The 17,448-nt window shown below is 41.8% G+C and overlaps 1 protein-coding gene across 8 annotated transcripts in view; it reads left to right on the forward strand.

The window, feature by feature from the left end:
• Window positions 1-15,693, forward strand: part of LOC104597385 (1-acyl-sn-glycerol-3-phosphate acyltransferase LPAT1, chloroplastic-like) — a 28,073-nt gene extending 12,380 nt beyond the window's left edge. For all 8 annotated transcript variants that reach the window (XM_088891608.1, XM_019197830.2, XM_019197836.2 and 5 more), the window contains one exon: window positions 15,401-15,693. The gene's annotated coding sequence lies outside the window, so the exon portion shown is untranslated. The remainder of the gene's footprint in view (window positions 1-15,400) is intronic.
• Window positions 15,694-17,448: the final 1,755 nt, after the last annotated feature.

Raw genomic sequence — 17,448 nt, forward strand, 5'->3', positions numbered from 1 at the left:
GTCGGAGGAAACCGGAATACTTTCTTTAAAGGATAAATTTTCAAACTATTTTGATTTTAATGCATGGGCCCACAAGGCCTCTTAGGCAGAGGTGGTGGGATCAAAGTCGAACCTGGGTGAACCTTTATTATCAATGGACCAGTCTGAACCAAGGTCTAAAGTCTAAACTAGAACAGAACTGGAGTTATGTGGCTCTTTTAAAAGAACTCATGCCTCCTCAACAGCATTTGAATGGGGACACAAACCGTTGGGCCAGAAGTCTTTGAGGGGGGGGCTAAAACAGGGGCTTTTCCTTTGATCAATGGGGACGATCCTGATTCCATCACCCATAGCACTTAAGTGGGGCACATGCCCACTTAAGTTGTCACATGACTTTGAGAGGTTCAATTCTAAAGAGCTTGAAAGCTGAACCACTGTAGTCGAAGTAGCAGAGAAGAGGAGAAGAAGAAGAGATGCTGAAAATGTCGAACTGTACTAGCCAGTCGACCAGTTCTTTATTTATAGATGAATATAGTACAAGGTACAAGAAATTACTGGGATGCCCCTGATTAGTGATGGGACACCCAGATGACTTAAATCATTAAACAAGATTAGGCCCATTAACACAAGCCCAGTTACAAGATAAGTTAAACATAAGAATGGGCTAATAAGAACTCTTATCAACCGAACATCACTCTAACATTCTAACACTCCCCCTCAAGCTAAGCATAGATATCAATCATGTTTAGCTTGCCAAGTATGTCCTTGAACTTCGTTGATGCCAGCCCTTTAGTTAATACATCTGCAATCTGCATCTCTGATGGAGTATAAGGCACACAGAGTTCTCCTGAAATAATTCTCTCTCTGACAAAGTGTCGATCAATTTCAATATGTTTTGTCCTGTCATGCTGCACAGGATTGTTGGCAATGTTGATAGCAGCTTTATTATCACAATACAGCTTGAGAGGACCCTCTGTCTTGATACCAAGCTCATTAAGGAGAGTCCTGAGCCATAAGAGTTTAGCAACCCCGTGTGCCATAGCCCGGTATTCTGCTTCTGCACTTGATCTAGCCACAACATTCTGCTTCTTACTACGCCATGTGACTAGGTTTCCTCCCAAGAATGTACAGTAACCTGAGGTTGATTTTCTGTCTCCAACAGACCCAGCCCAATCAGCATCAGTGTAGGCTTCAATTTCAAGTCTGCTGTTTTTTCTGAATAAAATTCCTTTCCCTGGGCAAGTCTTCAAGTATCTGAGGATTCTTTCCACTGCTCTCATATGAGGGGTCTTTGGTGAGTGCATGAATTGACTGACAACATGCACTGCATAGGCAATGTCTGGCCGAGTAAGGGATAAGTATATCAGTTTTCCTACCAACTTTTGGTACCTTTCCTTATCACAGTATTCCTCACCCATTGATTCTTGTAATCCATGGCTTGGTTCTATTGGAGTGTCTGCTGGCCTACACCCCATCATGCCTGTTTCCTCTAGGAGATCTAGCACATACTTTCTTTGACATATGTAGATTCCTTCTCTTGATCTAGCAACTTCAATTCCAAGAAAGTATCTCAGATTTCCCAGGTCTTTGATCTCAAACTCTGAAGCTAAGAACTCCTTCAGCCTTTTCATCTCTCTCACATCATTTCCAGTAATCACCATATCATCCACATACACAATGAGTGCTGTAAGTTTGTCATCCTGTCTCCTTGTAAACAATGTATGATCTGCACTGCTCTGAGTGTACCCGACTTTCTTCATGGCCAAACAAAGTCTCTCAAACCATGCCCGGGGAGATTGCTTCAAACCATATAATGCTTTCCTTAGTTTACATACCTTCTTTCCAGCATCATATCCAGGTGGGGGTTCCATGAATACCTCTTCATGAAGATCACCATTTAGGAAGGCATTCTTCACATCCAGCTGATGAAGTTCCCAAGAGAATTTTGCTGCTAGTGATAGTAGAACCCTGATTGTGTTGAGCTTTGCTACTGGGGCAAAGGTTTCCTTGTAGTCAATTCCTTCCTTTTGTGTAAACCCCTTTGCCACGAGTCTGGCCTTGTACCTCTCAACTGACCCATCTTCCCTGTGCTTTACTGTGAATACCCACTTGCACCCAACAGTGCCTTTCCCTTCTGGTAGGTCCACCAATTCCCATGTCCTTGCTTTCATTAGGGCTTTCATCTCCTCATTCATGGCTTCTTTCCACCTTGGATCAGATGCCGCCTCTGAATACCTGGAAGGGACACATACAGAGGAAAGAGCAGACACAAAGGAATGATAGGCAGGGGATAAATGTGAGTAAAAAACATAATCGGCTATGGGATGCCGAGTGGTACAAGAACGAACAGGCTTACGGAGAGCAATAGGAAGATCCAAATCTGAATTGAGTGAATCAGAATTACCTTGGATTGCAGAGACAGATTGATCTGAGTTCAACTGGTTGCAATCATGAGGTTGAGGGGCCTTCTTCCTTCTACTGTATGTAAGTATCTCTTTCTCTTGTTTACTGGAACCTTCAGAAGTATCAGCCGAATCTGGAGAAGCAACGGGCACAGTGGAAGTCTCACTAGGTTGACCCGGAATGTTATAGCTAGTAGTAGTGGAAGGTGCTGAAATGGGAACAAAAAAGAAGGGAGAATGAGAATCCTCTTCCAACCCACTACTCTCCCCCTGAAGAGGATTCTGAGAAGACTTGAAATAGGGTTGAAACTCAAAAAAGACTACATCCCTAGTGACATATTTTTTCTTGGAGACAGGATCATAACACTTATACCCCTTCTGCATAGGAGAGTACCCCAAAAATATTCCCTTTGTAGCCTTAGGATCCAGCTTGGTCTTCTTTGGATCTTTCACATGTATGAAGCATGTACAACCAAAAACCCACGGGGGAAGAGGAAATTCTGGAAGAGTGGGACACAAAACAGAGAAAGGGGTCTTCATACCCAGTACCTTAGATGGCATCCGATTTATCAGGTATGATGCAGTGAGAACAGCTTGAGACCAATATTGCTTGGGCACATTGTGCTGGAAAAGAAGGGCTCGAGCTGTCTCCAATAGATGTCTGTTCTTGCGCTCAGCGACCCCATTTTGCTGAGGAGTGTAAGCACACGATGATTGATGTAACATGCCTGCATCTTCCATGAATGAGTTCAGGGATCTTTCAAAGTATTCAGCTGCATTGTCTGAACGGAATTGCTTGATCTTTTTATCAAATTGTGTTTCAACCATCTTGCAAAACATCATAGTTATCCGGGGAACTTTTTCACGTCCTTTCAATAGATAAATCCAAGTGCACCGAGAATAATGGTCAATAAAACTGATGAAGTAACGGAAGCCATCAATGGAAACGATGGGTGAAGGACCCCAAACATTAGAATGAACCAAGTCAAAAGAGGCTTGAATTTCATTACTAGAAATTGGATACATTGATCTACATTGTTTTGACATTTGACACACATCACAAATTAAACTTTGACTCGAAATGCCCTTACATAATTCGGGAAACAACATTGCTAAGGAAGAAAAGGACAAATGACCTAGCCTAGCATGCCACAAGTGCAGCCTAGCTATTGACTCCACACTCTCCGGACTAGTAGTAGAAGCTTGCATGGCTGAGCTGACATCTTCATCAAAGTAGTAGAGGCCCCCATACTCATGACCACTCCCAATCGTTCTCCTCGTCAATCTGTCCTGGAAGACACAATGAGAAGGAAAGAAAGTTATACTGCAGTTCAAGTTTTTTGTAAGCTTTGAAACAGACAACAGATTTGAGGTAAGACTAGGAACATGTAGGACTGATTTAAGAGAGAGATCCTTGCTTAGGTCAACCACCCCCTTTCCAGAGATGGTGGAGAGGGACCCATCAGCTACTCTCATCTTATCCTGGCCAGACAACAAATGATATGTGGAGAATAAGGAGGACATATGTGTCATATGGTCAGTGGCTCCGGAATCAATCACCCAAGAGGTAGAATTAATGGAACTAGATGCACTAAATGCAGAGGCTGTACCTGATTTGGCAAGAGAGGTGGAAGCTAAAGAATTGTTCTTCAGACGGGCTAATGCCCGACTGAGAATCTCTACCTCACTAGCTGTGAAGCCCAAAGTACTTGGTCCAGAGGAGTCGGCAGCCTGCCTTGCGGTGGAAGATGACACTGTCTGAATACTCTGTGAGTTGTCACTACCGTTGTTGGTGGCAAGATTCCCACTTGCTGTGTGGCCCTTCTGTTGCCTTTTGTCCTTTCTCAGAGCAGCTGGCTTCAGATGAGGGTACAAGACCCAACATTTCTCCTTTGTGTGTTTCTCACCACCACAATGTGTACAGTTGAGGGACTTCTTGTCTGAAAATCTATTCCCCTTAGTGGAGACTAAGGCTGAATGCTCTCCAGGTTGTTCTGTTGACTATGTCTGGGAGTCAACTTGCATCTCCTTTCTCCTTACTTCTTCATTCCTCACCAGGTAGTAGACATGGTGAAGCTCAGGTAATTCATCTCTCCCTAGAATCTGTGACCTTATACCTTCATATACAGGGTCAAGACCCGCCAGAAACTTGAAGGCTCTGCCCTCCTCAATCTGCTTATCATGCCTCCCCTTATCATTAGCATTTTCCCAATCCAAAATCAAATGGTGGTCAAGCTCTTCCCAGAGGCCTTCCAGTGTTGCAAAGTAGGTTGCCACGGACATGTCTCCTTGCCTTAGGGCTGCAATGTCTTGGTTCAGCCTGTAGATTCTAGCATTGTTCTTTTTCTGGCCATATGTCTTAGATACTTTCTCCCAAATTTTAGCAGCTGTGGGGAAGTGATGAACAGTTCTGGCCACCCTAGGAGTCATAGAGGCCAGCAACCAAGACATGACTGTGGCATTTTCCTTACGCCACACGGTGTATTCAGGACTGCCAATTTCTGGTTGTTTCTTGTCTCCATCCAAATAGCCAGTGAGGTCACGAGAGGTAATAAACAGTCTTGCTGAGACAGACCACTCTCTAAAGTTATACTCATCCAATAGCACACTTGTAATCTGCAAGCTATGCAGATTAGGGTTCTCTAGGTTTGAAGACCTTATAAGAGGTCTGTTATCTTTAGAAGAAACTTCACTGGATAGTGATGACATCCTAACTTCGGTCAAGGAGTTGTTTACAGTACTGTTGGTGGTTCTGGTTAGGGCTGGCCAAAGTAGTCACAGAGTTCACAATGCTGATAGCACACAGATAGGCTTCACCTCAGAGTTCACAGTGCTGGTAGCACACCGGATAGGCTTCACTTGGACTAAACCAGTTCGGGTACAGCAGCAAGAAAAAAATTCTGTAACTGAACCAGTTCACAGAGCTGGAGTAGGGCTGGTAACCGACCTGGAAATGATCAGTAACTGAAGTCGCCACAGTCTTGTAAAGGTTTTTCTGAACCAGTTCTGATGCAGGTTCTGATTAGCTGAAGTAACCTCAGCAGGTCCTGACAGCTCGCAACACAGTTTCAGACTTGCCGAGACTGTCACAGTTCTGAAGCAGCTCTGTTACAGCAGCAAAAAATGTTCTGGGCTGGTAACCGACCTGTGCTATGTAGACTCCACTTTGCACTTCGAGTACTGCTACTGTAAAGGGAGTTCCCCTCCTTACAGACAACACTAGGACTGCTGAAATCAGTCCTCAACTAGGTCTGTCCTATACAGACCTCTTCTTAGCAGCCGAATAGCTGCTAACTACTAGAAACTAGTAGGACTCCAGCTTCAGGGTCTTACCTCCCTTGCGCCCTACAACCAAGGGAAACCCTAGGTCGAACCTTGTGTTGTTCTCCTGCAACCCTAGGGTTTCACAGCAGCAACCCAGATAAAAAAAAAGGTGAACTACAGCAAGAAAGATGAGATGGCGTCGGCAGTAACCAGGAAAGTGCTCAATGCTCTGATACCATGAAAGCTGAACCACTGTAGTCGAAGTAGCAGAGAAGAGGAGAAGAAGAAGAGATGCTGAAAATGTCGAACTGTACTAGCCAGTCGACCAGTTCTTTATTTATAGATGAATATAGTACAAGGTACAAGAAATTACTGGGATGCCCCTGATTAGTGATGGGACACCCAGATGACTTAAATCATTAAACAGGATTAGGCCCATTAACACAAGCCCAGTTACAAGATAAGTTAAACATAAGAATGGGCTAATAAGAACTCTTATCAGCCGAACATCACTCTAACATTCTAACAGAGCTGACCCGGTCCGGTTCACCTCCGGAACAAATGGCTTAAACCAAATTGGTCTACCATTCCCTCCTGCGTAATTGTGTTACTCGCCTCCATTTTATCTCCCTTCATTTGTTCCTTGATTTGTTCTTTTAAATCCAGCTCTGTGTCAATATTAACCAGATGGTTCCTCTGCTGAAAGCCCTGTAAGACTTCCAAGATTTTATCCCACCCCAATCTCTGTTTTCCCTTTGGAAAGCAGATCATCTATCTCTTGCTGTTTCCAAACCACTCAGTCAGAGCAATGAACCATCCTTTTCTGTTGGTCCTTGTTTCCACTTTGAGGAACTTCCGATGGCTCTTTAAACTTCACTCTTGTACTCTAAACGATATGCAGACCCCTATCAGAAAGAATTTAAACCATTGTAGATCTCCTTCCGTCAGAAAAACTGTAGCCTTCTTCCCTTATTGCAATTTCAATGTGTCAAAACCTCTTGTTTTTGTTTCTTTAGCAATGAAATCCTTCGCTTCTATCTTCATTTGCTTCCTCCATTTTCCAGCCAGTTTGAAAGCTCTTTCCCTCCACTCCATCTTGAAACCAGTGTGTAAAGTGTACTATTGTCATGTAACTTTCGCTTGAAGTTTCATTGTCTCTTCTGTTGGTCCGAAAGGGAGAATGAGCAAAATGTCTGAGGTGATGGAGAGGCAAAGTGATGTCTGAGACAACAAAGCGACATTTGAGGTGAAACTTTCAAACAGAGCAACACCAAATGCCTAACCTCACTGTGAATGGTGGAGAATGAAAGTTTGCAGAGAATGAACCTTCGGCTTTGGGCAGTTACCTTCACTGAGAATGGAGGAAGTAGAAGGTTGATCTTATTCACAGTTTCTTGGGAAATTACATTTTTGTCATTGTGAAGGTCTATAATAAGTTTGGCACAATGATTAGCAATAGTGCACTTGGTAGAAAAGATTATGACTCAAACAAGGCTCTTTGTCACCCTTCAAAGCACAAAAAACCATCATCTTATCAAACTAAACTCACAAGAGTCTTCATAGGGAATATAATACGAATCCTCAACCTTTTCTTCAGTTGGAACTTCAGGTTCCTTTAGCTGATACTGATTTTCAAACTCTCCACCTTGTACCAATAATTGTTGGTACACAAGCTATCTAATGCAATGTGACTCCATTCCCACACTAACCTTATTGGACCAAGTATTTTGTTTGGTGGTTGAAATGTCATTTTGAGATTGCAGAGGAAGAGGCCTGGCTGGTGCCTTTCACCTAATTGGTGCTGTTTGTGTAAGTTGAATGGTGAGACTGCTTTTCATATTCTTGTCTCCTGCCCTGTTGCTAGCAGTATTTGGGATTGGTTCTTCTATCTCTTTGGATGCAGGTGGGATACCCCAGTGAGCTTGGAAATGCTGTTTGACTCCTCTATCTTCAGATGGCCAAAAAGAAGAGAGAGGAAACTATGGAGATGCACAAGGGCAGCAGTGATTTGGGTGTTGTGGGAGGAAATAAATCTGAGAATTTTTTGAAGAGACGAAAAGGTGCAAGGAAGAGAAGATAGAAAGAATTATGGAAAGGTGACATCGTGGGTAAAATCTCTGGGATTATTCTCGGACTTACTGTGGTTGACATAATCAGGAACTGGAGAACAGTTGCTTCCTCTTCATCAGTAAAAAATAAGGTCTTAAGGGACTGGGACCCCCCTCCCCCGAATCTGGTTTTCTCAAATTTAACTTTGATGGAAGCAGCTTTGGTAATTCGGGAAGGTCTGGAATTGGAGGAGTGATAAGAAATGACAAGGGGATTGTAGTGGGGTTATACTCGGCCCTATTGGAATGGGAGATTCCACTACAGCTGAACTAAAGGCAGTGGCTTTAGGGATAAAAAATGCTATGGATTTGGGAGTGAGAAAGCTAGTTGTGGAAGGCAACTCCAAAGTGGTTATAAGATGGCTAAAGCAAAATGAAAAAACCCCTGGCTTTTCAGAAATGAAATCTGTAAGTAAACCCTAGTAGATTCTAGGTCGAAGTAGAGAGGAAGAAAGAAAAGAGAAAGAAGAAGAAGAAGAAGAGAAAGAGAGTTCGGCCAAACTAGAAGAGAGTCTCAAATCACTTCTCCCCTAGCCGACCCACTTGTATTTATTCAAAATCATAGAGTTACAAGAAAGACCATTTTGTCCCTCATAAGAGATGGGACACATAACTTAAACTCAGATACAATAGACCTTTCACTCTTAAGCAGATAAACCAGAGTGACCAAAATACCCCTGACTCGAGCATTCTAACACTACCCCTCAAGCCGGAGAGTATATATCATATAGTCCCAGCTTGTTACAAATGTAATCTATTCTTCCCCGAGACAATCCCTTTGTGAAGAAATCTGCCCACTGATTTCCTGAGCTCACATGAGATGTGGTTATCACCCCACTTATTACTTTCTCTCTTACAAAGTGACAATCAACCTCAATATGCTTAGTTCTCTCATGGAAGACGGGATTGGAAGAGATGTGAACAACAACTTGGTTATTACAGTATAGTTTCATGGGTTTGTCAACTGAAAATCCCATCTCTCGTAGCAAGTTCTTCAGCCATACTAGTTCACATGTGGTATGGGCCATAGCCCTGTACTCTGCTTCTGCACTACTTCTTGCCACCACTGTTTGTTTCTTGCTCTTCCAAATTACAAGATTGCCACCAAGGGAGGTACAATACCCTGTAGTTGATCTCCTGTCTAATATAGAACCGGCCCAATCAACATCTGTGTACCCTACTATCTCAGGAGTTCCTCCATTTTGGTATAACAAACCATGACCTGGAGCACTCTTTAGGTACCTAACAATTCTCAGAATAGCTTCCCAGTGAGGAACCCGAGGATGTTGCATAAACTGACTCACCACACTCACAGCAAATGATATATCTGGTCGGGTAATGGTCAGGTAGTTCAACTTTCCCACCAACCTTCTATATCTTCCAGGATCATCAAACTCTTCACCTGCATCAACACTCAACTTGGCATTGAGTTCCATAGGAGTCTCTGCTGGTTTAGCACCCAACAACCTTGTTTCTTCAAGTAGATCAAGAACATATTTTCTCTGACATAGGTTGATCCCATGTTTTGACCTCGCAACCTCTATTCCCAGGAAATACTTCAGCTTCCCCAGATCTTTCGTATTGAAGTGGTCCTGTAAGAATTTCTTCAACCTGTCGATTCCATTGTTGTCACTCCCAGTTATGACAATATCATCCACATACACGATTAGCAAGATTTTTCCATCCTTTGAGTTATAGCTGAACACAGAATGATCAACTTGACACTGTTTCATCCCAAAGGCTTTCACCACTTCACTGAACCTGCCAAACCAAGCACGTGGAGATTGTTTCAGTCCATAAATTGCCTTTTTGAGCCTACACACCTTACCAGCCTCCCCCTGAGCAACAAACCCTAGTGGTTGCTCCATATACACTTCCTCAATGAGATCACCATGTAGGAAGGCATTTTTGATGTCAAGTTGTACAAGAGGCCAATCATACATAGCAACTAATGAAATCAACACCCGAACTGAACCAATCTTAACCACAGGAGAAAATGTTTCCATATAGTCTACACCATACAACTGAGAATAACCCTTGGCCACTAACCTTGCCTTCAATCGCTCCACACTGCCATCAGGAAGATACTTCACTGTGTAGACCCATTTACACGTGTGATTATGTTGTAGAGCAGAGAGTTCTTCCATGGCTTGCCGCCACCCTGGGGAGGTAAGAGCTTCCTGGACAGTCTTGGGGATGGGAACAGATGAGAGTAATGATATAAAATTGCAATGAGCAGTAGAAAGGTGAGCAATAGAAACATAGTGTGAAATGGGGTGAGAAGTACAAATACGTTTACCTTTCTGCAGAGCAATAGGAAGATCAAGATCTGAGGGAGAATGAGCAGTAGCAGGATCTGTCGACAGGGGCTGAAGTGGAGGAGGGTTCGATGCACTTCTGCGGGTATACACTTGGGTGATTGGCGGCCTCTCAGTAGTAACAGGCATAGGATGTGCATCTGTAGTAGAAATAGGAGCTACGGGAAGGGTGTCCACAACAGGTACAGGAAGAGGAACCACAGAGAGAGGGGAAGAGACCCCAGCATCTGAGAAAAAGGGAACTGACTCAAAGAAGGTGACATCAGAGCACACAAACGATTTATGGGATTTAGGGTTATAACACTTGTACCCTTTCTGAGTCCTCGAGTAGCCAAGAAAGATACACTTAGTAGCTCGAGCATCTAGCTTGTCTACCCCAGGCCCCAAGTGTTGAACAAAACAAACACAACCAAAGACTCTTGGGGTGAGAGGAAATGGAGATAAAGTGGGAAATAACATGGAGAAAGGAGATTGACTTCCAAGGATTGACATGGGCATCCGATTGATCAGAAAACAGGATGTGAGAACAACATCACTCAAAAAATGCTTTGGAACATTCATGTTGATCATCAAGGATCGAGCAGTTTCAAGAAGATGTTGATTTTTCCGTTCAGCTACACCGTTCTGTTGTGGGGTGTAGGCACAAGAAGTTTGATGAATAATCCCATGATATTCTAGGTATCGCTGAAATGGTGAGGAGTTGTATTCTTTGGCATTATCGGAGCGAAGAATTTTAATATGAACACCAAATTAGTGCGTATTTCAGCATAAAATTTTTGAAAAATAGGGAACAACTCACTACGGTCTTTCATAAGATAAATCCATGTCATCCTTGAAAAGTCATCAACAAAGATTACAAAATACTTATACCCATTGTATGATACCACTTTAATTGGACCTCATACATCAAAATGAACTAAAGAAAAAGGACTTGAGACACGATTATCAACTCTTGGACTAAATGAGACTCTACGATGTTTTCCCAATTGACATGACTCACAATCTAACGATGAAAGATGCTTCAAGGAAGGAACCAACAACTTCAAAGTCTTGAGAGAATGATGACCAAGTCTGCAGTGCCATTGAAGATGAGTAAGAGATGACTAAAAAGCTACTGGAGGGCCACTACCATCAAGGTAATACAATCCACCTGCTTCATGCCCTCCACCAATCTTCCTCTCTGTCTTGAGATCCTGAAACACACAAGAAGAAGGATAGAAGGTTACAGAACAATTAAGAGACTTGATTAATCTGCTAATAGACATAAGGTTAAAAGGGAACTTAGGGACATATAAAACAGATGATAAAGACAAGGAGGAGAGATCAACATCACCAACACCACAGATAGGAGTTGTAGAACCATTAGCAAGTGTAACTGTTTGAGTTGTAGAATACATCAAGAGTCCCAGACATATGGTCCGAGGCTCCGGAGTCAATGATCCAGTGTGAGGCTTTGGAAGCTAAGCAAGCCATACCTGAATGGGCAAGTGTAGCGGTGTTCTGCTGAGATGTTTGAAGGAACTGCTCATTAGACCTGTTCATGGGCCGGGCCGGGCCGGGCCGGGCCGGGCTCGGGTTGGGCTTTCACTTGAAACTAATGAAAATATACTAGGCCCGAGCTCGAGCCCGAAGCCCGACCTAATTGAAAAAAAACAATTTTCCCTATTCAAATTAGAATTAAAAATTCATATAGTATTTTTTTTCTATTTAAATGAACAATGGGCCTACAAGATGGTATTTTTTCCTTTCTTTTATATTTTAAAACACAATTTTACATTCTTAAATCAAAAAATTTATTCAAATGGAAATAATCACATAACTAATTTTAAGTTTAATATTAGGTCGGGTTGGGTTGGGCTCGGGCCGGGCTATTTTGACAAAACCCGAGCCCGGCTCGAATTTATTGCGGGCTGGGCTTTTTGGCCCGAATTTAAGCCCGCGGGCCTATAAGCATGTTCAATCCCGTCCGGGGGTCAGGCCGGCCCGTCGGGCCACCCGGCCCATGAACAGGTCTACTGCTCATATACTACACGCGGTACACTCACCATTTCCTTCTCAGAAGCACAAGCAGATGTGGAGGGGATTTGGTCAGTTTGCTGACTTTCAGTAATTGTGCCACTACCCTTGGTCATAGCATGGTTAACCTAAGTGTTGGGTGGACCACGCAAATCATAGCAGAAATTAACTGTGTGCCCCTTAACCACAATGTGTACACTTTCTCTGGGCATTACCCCTTCCTTTTCCACGGCCTCCCCTGAGTCCCAGCCTCCAGTCCGACCACTAGCCTGGTTAAACATGTGACCACCATGGTTGCTTGGGAGTCCACTACTGCCACCACCACTTCTATTTTCACGACCACCCCCTTTAGTCACTACCAAACCAGATCTGTCAGAGAGAGAAGAATGCTCTACCGACTCAATGGATGTCCTCTTAAGACGGGCAAAAACTTCTTCAAGTGAGGGGAGAGCAGACCCCCCCAATATTTGTGCTCTGACAGGCTCATACTCTGCCTTCAAACCCACAAGAAACCTTGTCACATCAAGCTGCTCATGTTGCTGTTGTTGGATCTGAACATCTGATGTTAGAGGGTAATACACATTGAGCTCATTACGGATGTTCCTCAAACTTGCATAGTACTCTTCTAAGCTTTGACTCCCTTGCTTCAAATTGAACTACTCTTGATACAACTGATACACCCTAGTTGTATTGTCTTGTCCAGAGTACAACTTCTTAGCATGATCCCAGATTTCCTTAGTTGTATCTAGGAACATGAAATTCACACTAATCTTTGGTTCCATGCTGTTCCAGAGCCATGTCATTATCTGTGCATCTTCTTGTTCCCAGTCACTGAACCCAGGGGAATCAGAGGGAGGTTTCTCCTCTCTCACATGTTTTACCTTCCTCTTGGCCTTCAAGAACACCTCCACAGATTTTGCCCATGGTACATAATTCTCACCATTCAAGTTGATGGATGTCATTTGAACACTTAGATAGTCTGGAGAAAGCATGACACCTGTTTTGTTGTCATTCCCATTTTCAAATGAAGCCATCTTAATTATTTCACCTTCAAATATACAACACAACCTCACACTCTTTCACAAGACTTATCTCACTTATAATACCACCAACTCCAACTTCTTCAAATGCACATTACACACCACACACTAAGGCTGAAATCACTCAGTCATCACATCAAACACCTGGGCTGCACACTGCAAAATCATTCACCATCAACACACTAAGGCTGAAATCACTCAGTCATCACATCAAACACCTGGGCTGCACACTGCAAAATCATTCACCATCAACACACCAAGGCTGAAATCACTCAGTCATTACATCGGACACTTGTTCTTCATACTGCAGAACTGATTACACACAAGGTCTAGGAGTTCACTTTTAAATATTTAGAATCATAGATACACCAATTACCACGACACAACCACCACCACACCACTGCTGTCGTGAACTTCAGCAGTCGACAACTCTTCTTTCAACACACATATGAGGAAAAATGCATACTGATATGCATATCAGCCACACCGAGCTCCACAACAACCAACTTTTGAAGCAAAAAAAAAAAAACAGCATTCAAAGTCCCTTACTTGGACAAACAACAGCAGTGTTCATAGCTGTCCACCTTCAGCCCTCTTCGTACACTGAATAGAGGGTTTAGTATACCACTTCAACGACCACCACAACAACGACCGGAGGCATTCTCACCTCCAGGCCCACAAAACGACAGCTCCTTTTCAGCCCCTTATCGAACCTCCACTTAGGTTAGTCGAAAAATGAAGATGACTGTGAAAGTTGGCGGCGAACCTAGAAAGAGAACAACAGCAAGAAAGAAAGGAGAATACGACCTTACAGCTCTGATACCATGTAAGTAAACCCTAGTAGATTCTAGGTCGAAGTAGAGAGGAAGAAAGAAAAGAGAAAGAAGAAGAGAAAGAGAGTTCGCCAGACTAGAAGAGAGTCTCAAATCACTTCTCCCCTAGGCGACCCACTTGTATTTATTCAAAATCATGGAGTTACAAGAAAGACCATTTTGTCCCTCATAAGAGATGGGACACATAACTTAAACTCAGATACAATAGACCTTTCACTCTTAAGCAGATAAACCAGAATGACCAAAATACCCCTGACTCGAGCATTCTAACAAAATCAAGAAGATTAAAAGCCTATCCAATGACATGCAATTATTAACCTAGTAGACTCCAAGAGCAGCAAATGGATTTGCAGATCAGCTAGCTAAACAAGGGGCTAAAAAGTCAAAAGTTGATAGTTGGCAATTTTAAGTCCTAGTGGGGTAGCCGAGGCTACTCATAATCTGTACTATTTCCTTTTTCTTAATGAAGTTTCCTTTTATTGATAAAAAGATGTCATTTTGAGATTTTGCAGACTGATCACTAAAGAGGATCTTGACTAAGAGGTTGGAGCTATGCTTTTATGACTAACTAAATGATTTTATTAAGATAATAAAAAGGTTATGTACAACATGCCAAGCATCCCTGATATAGTTGGTAAGCAACCACCTATTATCCCATCAATCAATTTCCAGATTACATTTGAGCCCCAAAAAAGTAGTCCCTGTTTACTTCATGCTTGGCAAAGTGTTTGATCTCCCTCATGATATACCAGTAAGCAGTAACATCATAATCCTTGACCTGTACCTTTCATACATCCCACTACCACCACCGTCTTTGAGTCTCTTTCTACCACTATATTTCTCAAGTTTAATGATTTACCCACTTTTCTCAAAAAAAAAAAAAGATTTACCCACTTTCAATCCTTGCAATACAGCTATCATCTTCGCCCTTATTTTGTCCCTGTAGCCAGCTGGGCCCGAAAATATTTCTACTATGGTACTATGTAAATTTATAAGTCCCTATCTCTTAGGTTATGTTTGGTTTGAAGGAAAATGTAGGGAAAGGTAGGGAAACCTTTACACACCTTGTATCGGTATCCCTATATTTCCTTCCTTTCCCTACCTCTTCCTTCAAACCAAACATAGCCTTAAGGGCTTAGATTTCCAACGCAAAATACATCAAAGTTCAGCCTAGTGAAATGATCACTAGAGTAGGGCTCAATGTAAGTTGTGAAGCCACCCACCCATTGCCAATCTCTAAGCATATTATGGATAAATAACAGTCAAGAATGTTCATAGTCTTCACCCAAAGCTTCACTTTGACAATGATTCGATAATATTTTGTTTACATCTCCAATTCTTTCATTAGTCATGGGATTATTTTGCGTATGAGCCATTTGGAAATATGCTATTTAGCAGTAAATCTGAAATTTTCTTTGGACTTTTTTTTATGTTTTGCAGATTGCCTAGCTAGTTTTGAGCAGCGTCAAGGATTTTTGAGATTATCAAAAATAGAGACTCTTATGCTTCTAAATCATGCTAGCTTGCATCATACGTATCTAAGTATCAAACAATTAGTCATAACACTGAGAACCCAAAGTCTGGGAGTTGTTTTTTGTGCTTGTTGCATCTGGCGTAACTGTAACGAAGTCCTATGAATTGGAATTACAATACAAGAGTTTTTGTACACAGACACAGAATCCCAATTCCCAAGCTTAGGGGGCAATATAAACTACCGATTCTCCCACTGAAAAGTTCCCATCACAACTTCAGACTTAGGAGGCAACAATTCATGGTTTTAAAATCGTCATTGATCCGGGTTGTCGGACTACTCAACCCAGAAACTGGTCACCTATCTGCTTCCGTTTTCCCGTGGCCCAAATTGATCAGCAAACTGTTGACCAAGATGGTTTGACCACTGAACTGTTTGACCTGGACAATTGTTTACACTTCAATGAAAAATATTGAAGTTTTTTAAAAATTAAAATAACCCAAAAAAATAAAACTAGAAATTGTAAACCTGAGATCTGGATAAAAGACAGACGGAGATGGGAGAGAGAGAGGATCTTAGCTCTCAGGTTTCAGATCGCTGCAATGCCAGCCACGGTGAACAGAATCACCCCTGCCACGGTTTGAACCATTCAACCCAGGCGGTTGACTGCTGACTAGGGGTGTTCACGGCGTAGGGCTTTTTTGGGAACCGAACTGGTACAACCGGTTTTTGGAAAACCTAAAGCTGAAACTGAACCGAAGCCAGTCGGTTAACTGTTGGTTTGGTTTGTCGGTTTTTTCGGTTTTTTAATTTTTACAATATATATTATAAAAATATATATAAACATATAATAAAAATTATAAATATATACAAAATATTATATTTTAAATAATAAATAATATATCATATTATATATATATTTCAAGGTTCAAAGTATCGACATGTATTGACGGATACTAATCATTCCGCGACCCCTTCGATATGGTATCGGGGTCTGATCTGTTCAGGGGGTGGAGGAGCCCTAAACCGGCCCCTTGAACCGGTTTTAAAAAAAAAATTAAAAAAAGGGTATCGATTTGCCTGATACACCGCCTGATACACCCCTACCGGTGTATCAGGCGTATCGATATTTTGAACCTTGATATATTTATATATAATGCATTTTTATTAATTTATAATATATAAAAAAATATAAAATATATAAAAATATATGCATATCGGTTGGTTCAGTTAACCGCCGTTTTTCTATATTAGTTAGCCAAAATCGGTATCTTCGGTTTTTTAAAAACACCAAACCGAAACAGAACCGACCAGTTCGATTAACCGATTTTTTTAGTTTGGCTTTTTTGGTCGATTCAGGTTTTTGGTTTTTTTTGCTCACCTCTACTGTTGACCTGGAAATTGCTGCAAGGTGGTTCCATTTCCAGATTGGTTTTTGAAACCTCAGGCAACATCATGAACCCTCTTTACAATCTATTTTTTTGGCCAAGGGGGAAGACTTTCTAGATGAGCCAGAAACTACTAATAGAAGCTTAAGAGTTGGGTTTTATTTTGGTCAGTAGTCAGTACCTAAGAAAATGCTGATAACTAATAATAACACTCCGCACCAGTCATAAAACACATGGATCCCAGTCCCATGTACTTTATTTTTAGGGTGGAGTACTGTCATTGGTTTTACAGCCTGTTATACAGTTAATTTATTAGTTAATCTGAATTTAATTAAATGGTCCCAAAGTACCCTTCTAGTTAATCTGAATTTAATTAGATAGCGATGTTTCATACACGGTAGTTATAGGCATTTGGTAGTAATAGACTTGAATTCAACAAGAAAAAAAAGCATAAGTTATGCTATGTTCAGGCATCCCTAGAGTCCCAAACGCCACCCCTTAGGTTCTTTTAATTTTTTTTAATCAAACTAATTTAATAACTTTCCTCCATACGAGAGAATGGATATACATTTATGTTATGTTTGGTTTGAAAGAAAATGCAGGGAAAGGTAAGGAAACGTTTACAAACC

This window comes from Nelumbo nucifera, chromosome 7 (assembly GCF_055504915.1).
Source record: "Nelumbo nucifera cultivar China Antique chromosome 7, China Antique-T2T, whole genome shotgun sequence".
In the NCBI taxonomy this organism is placed as follows: domain Eukaryota; kingdom Viridiplantae; phylum Streptophyta; class Magnoliopsida; order Proteales; family Nelumbonaceae; genus Nelumbo; species Nelumbo nucifera.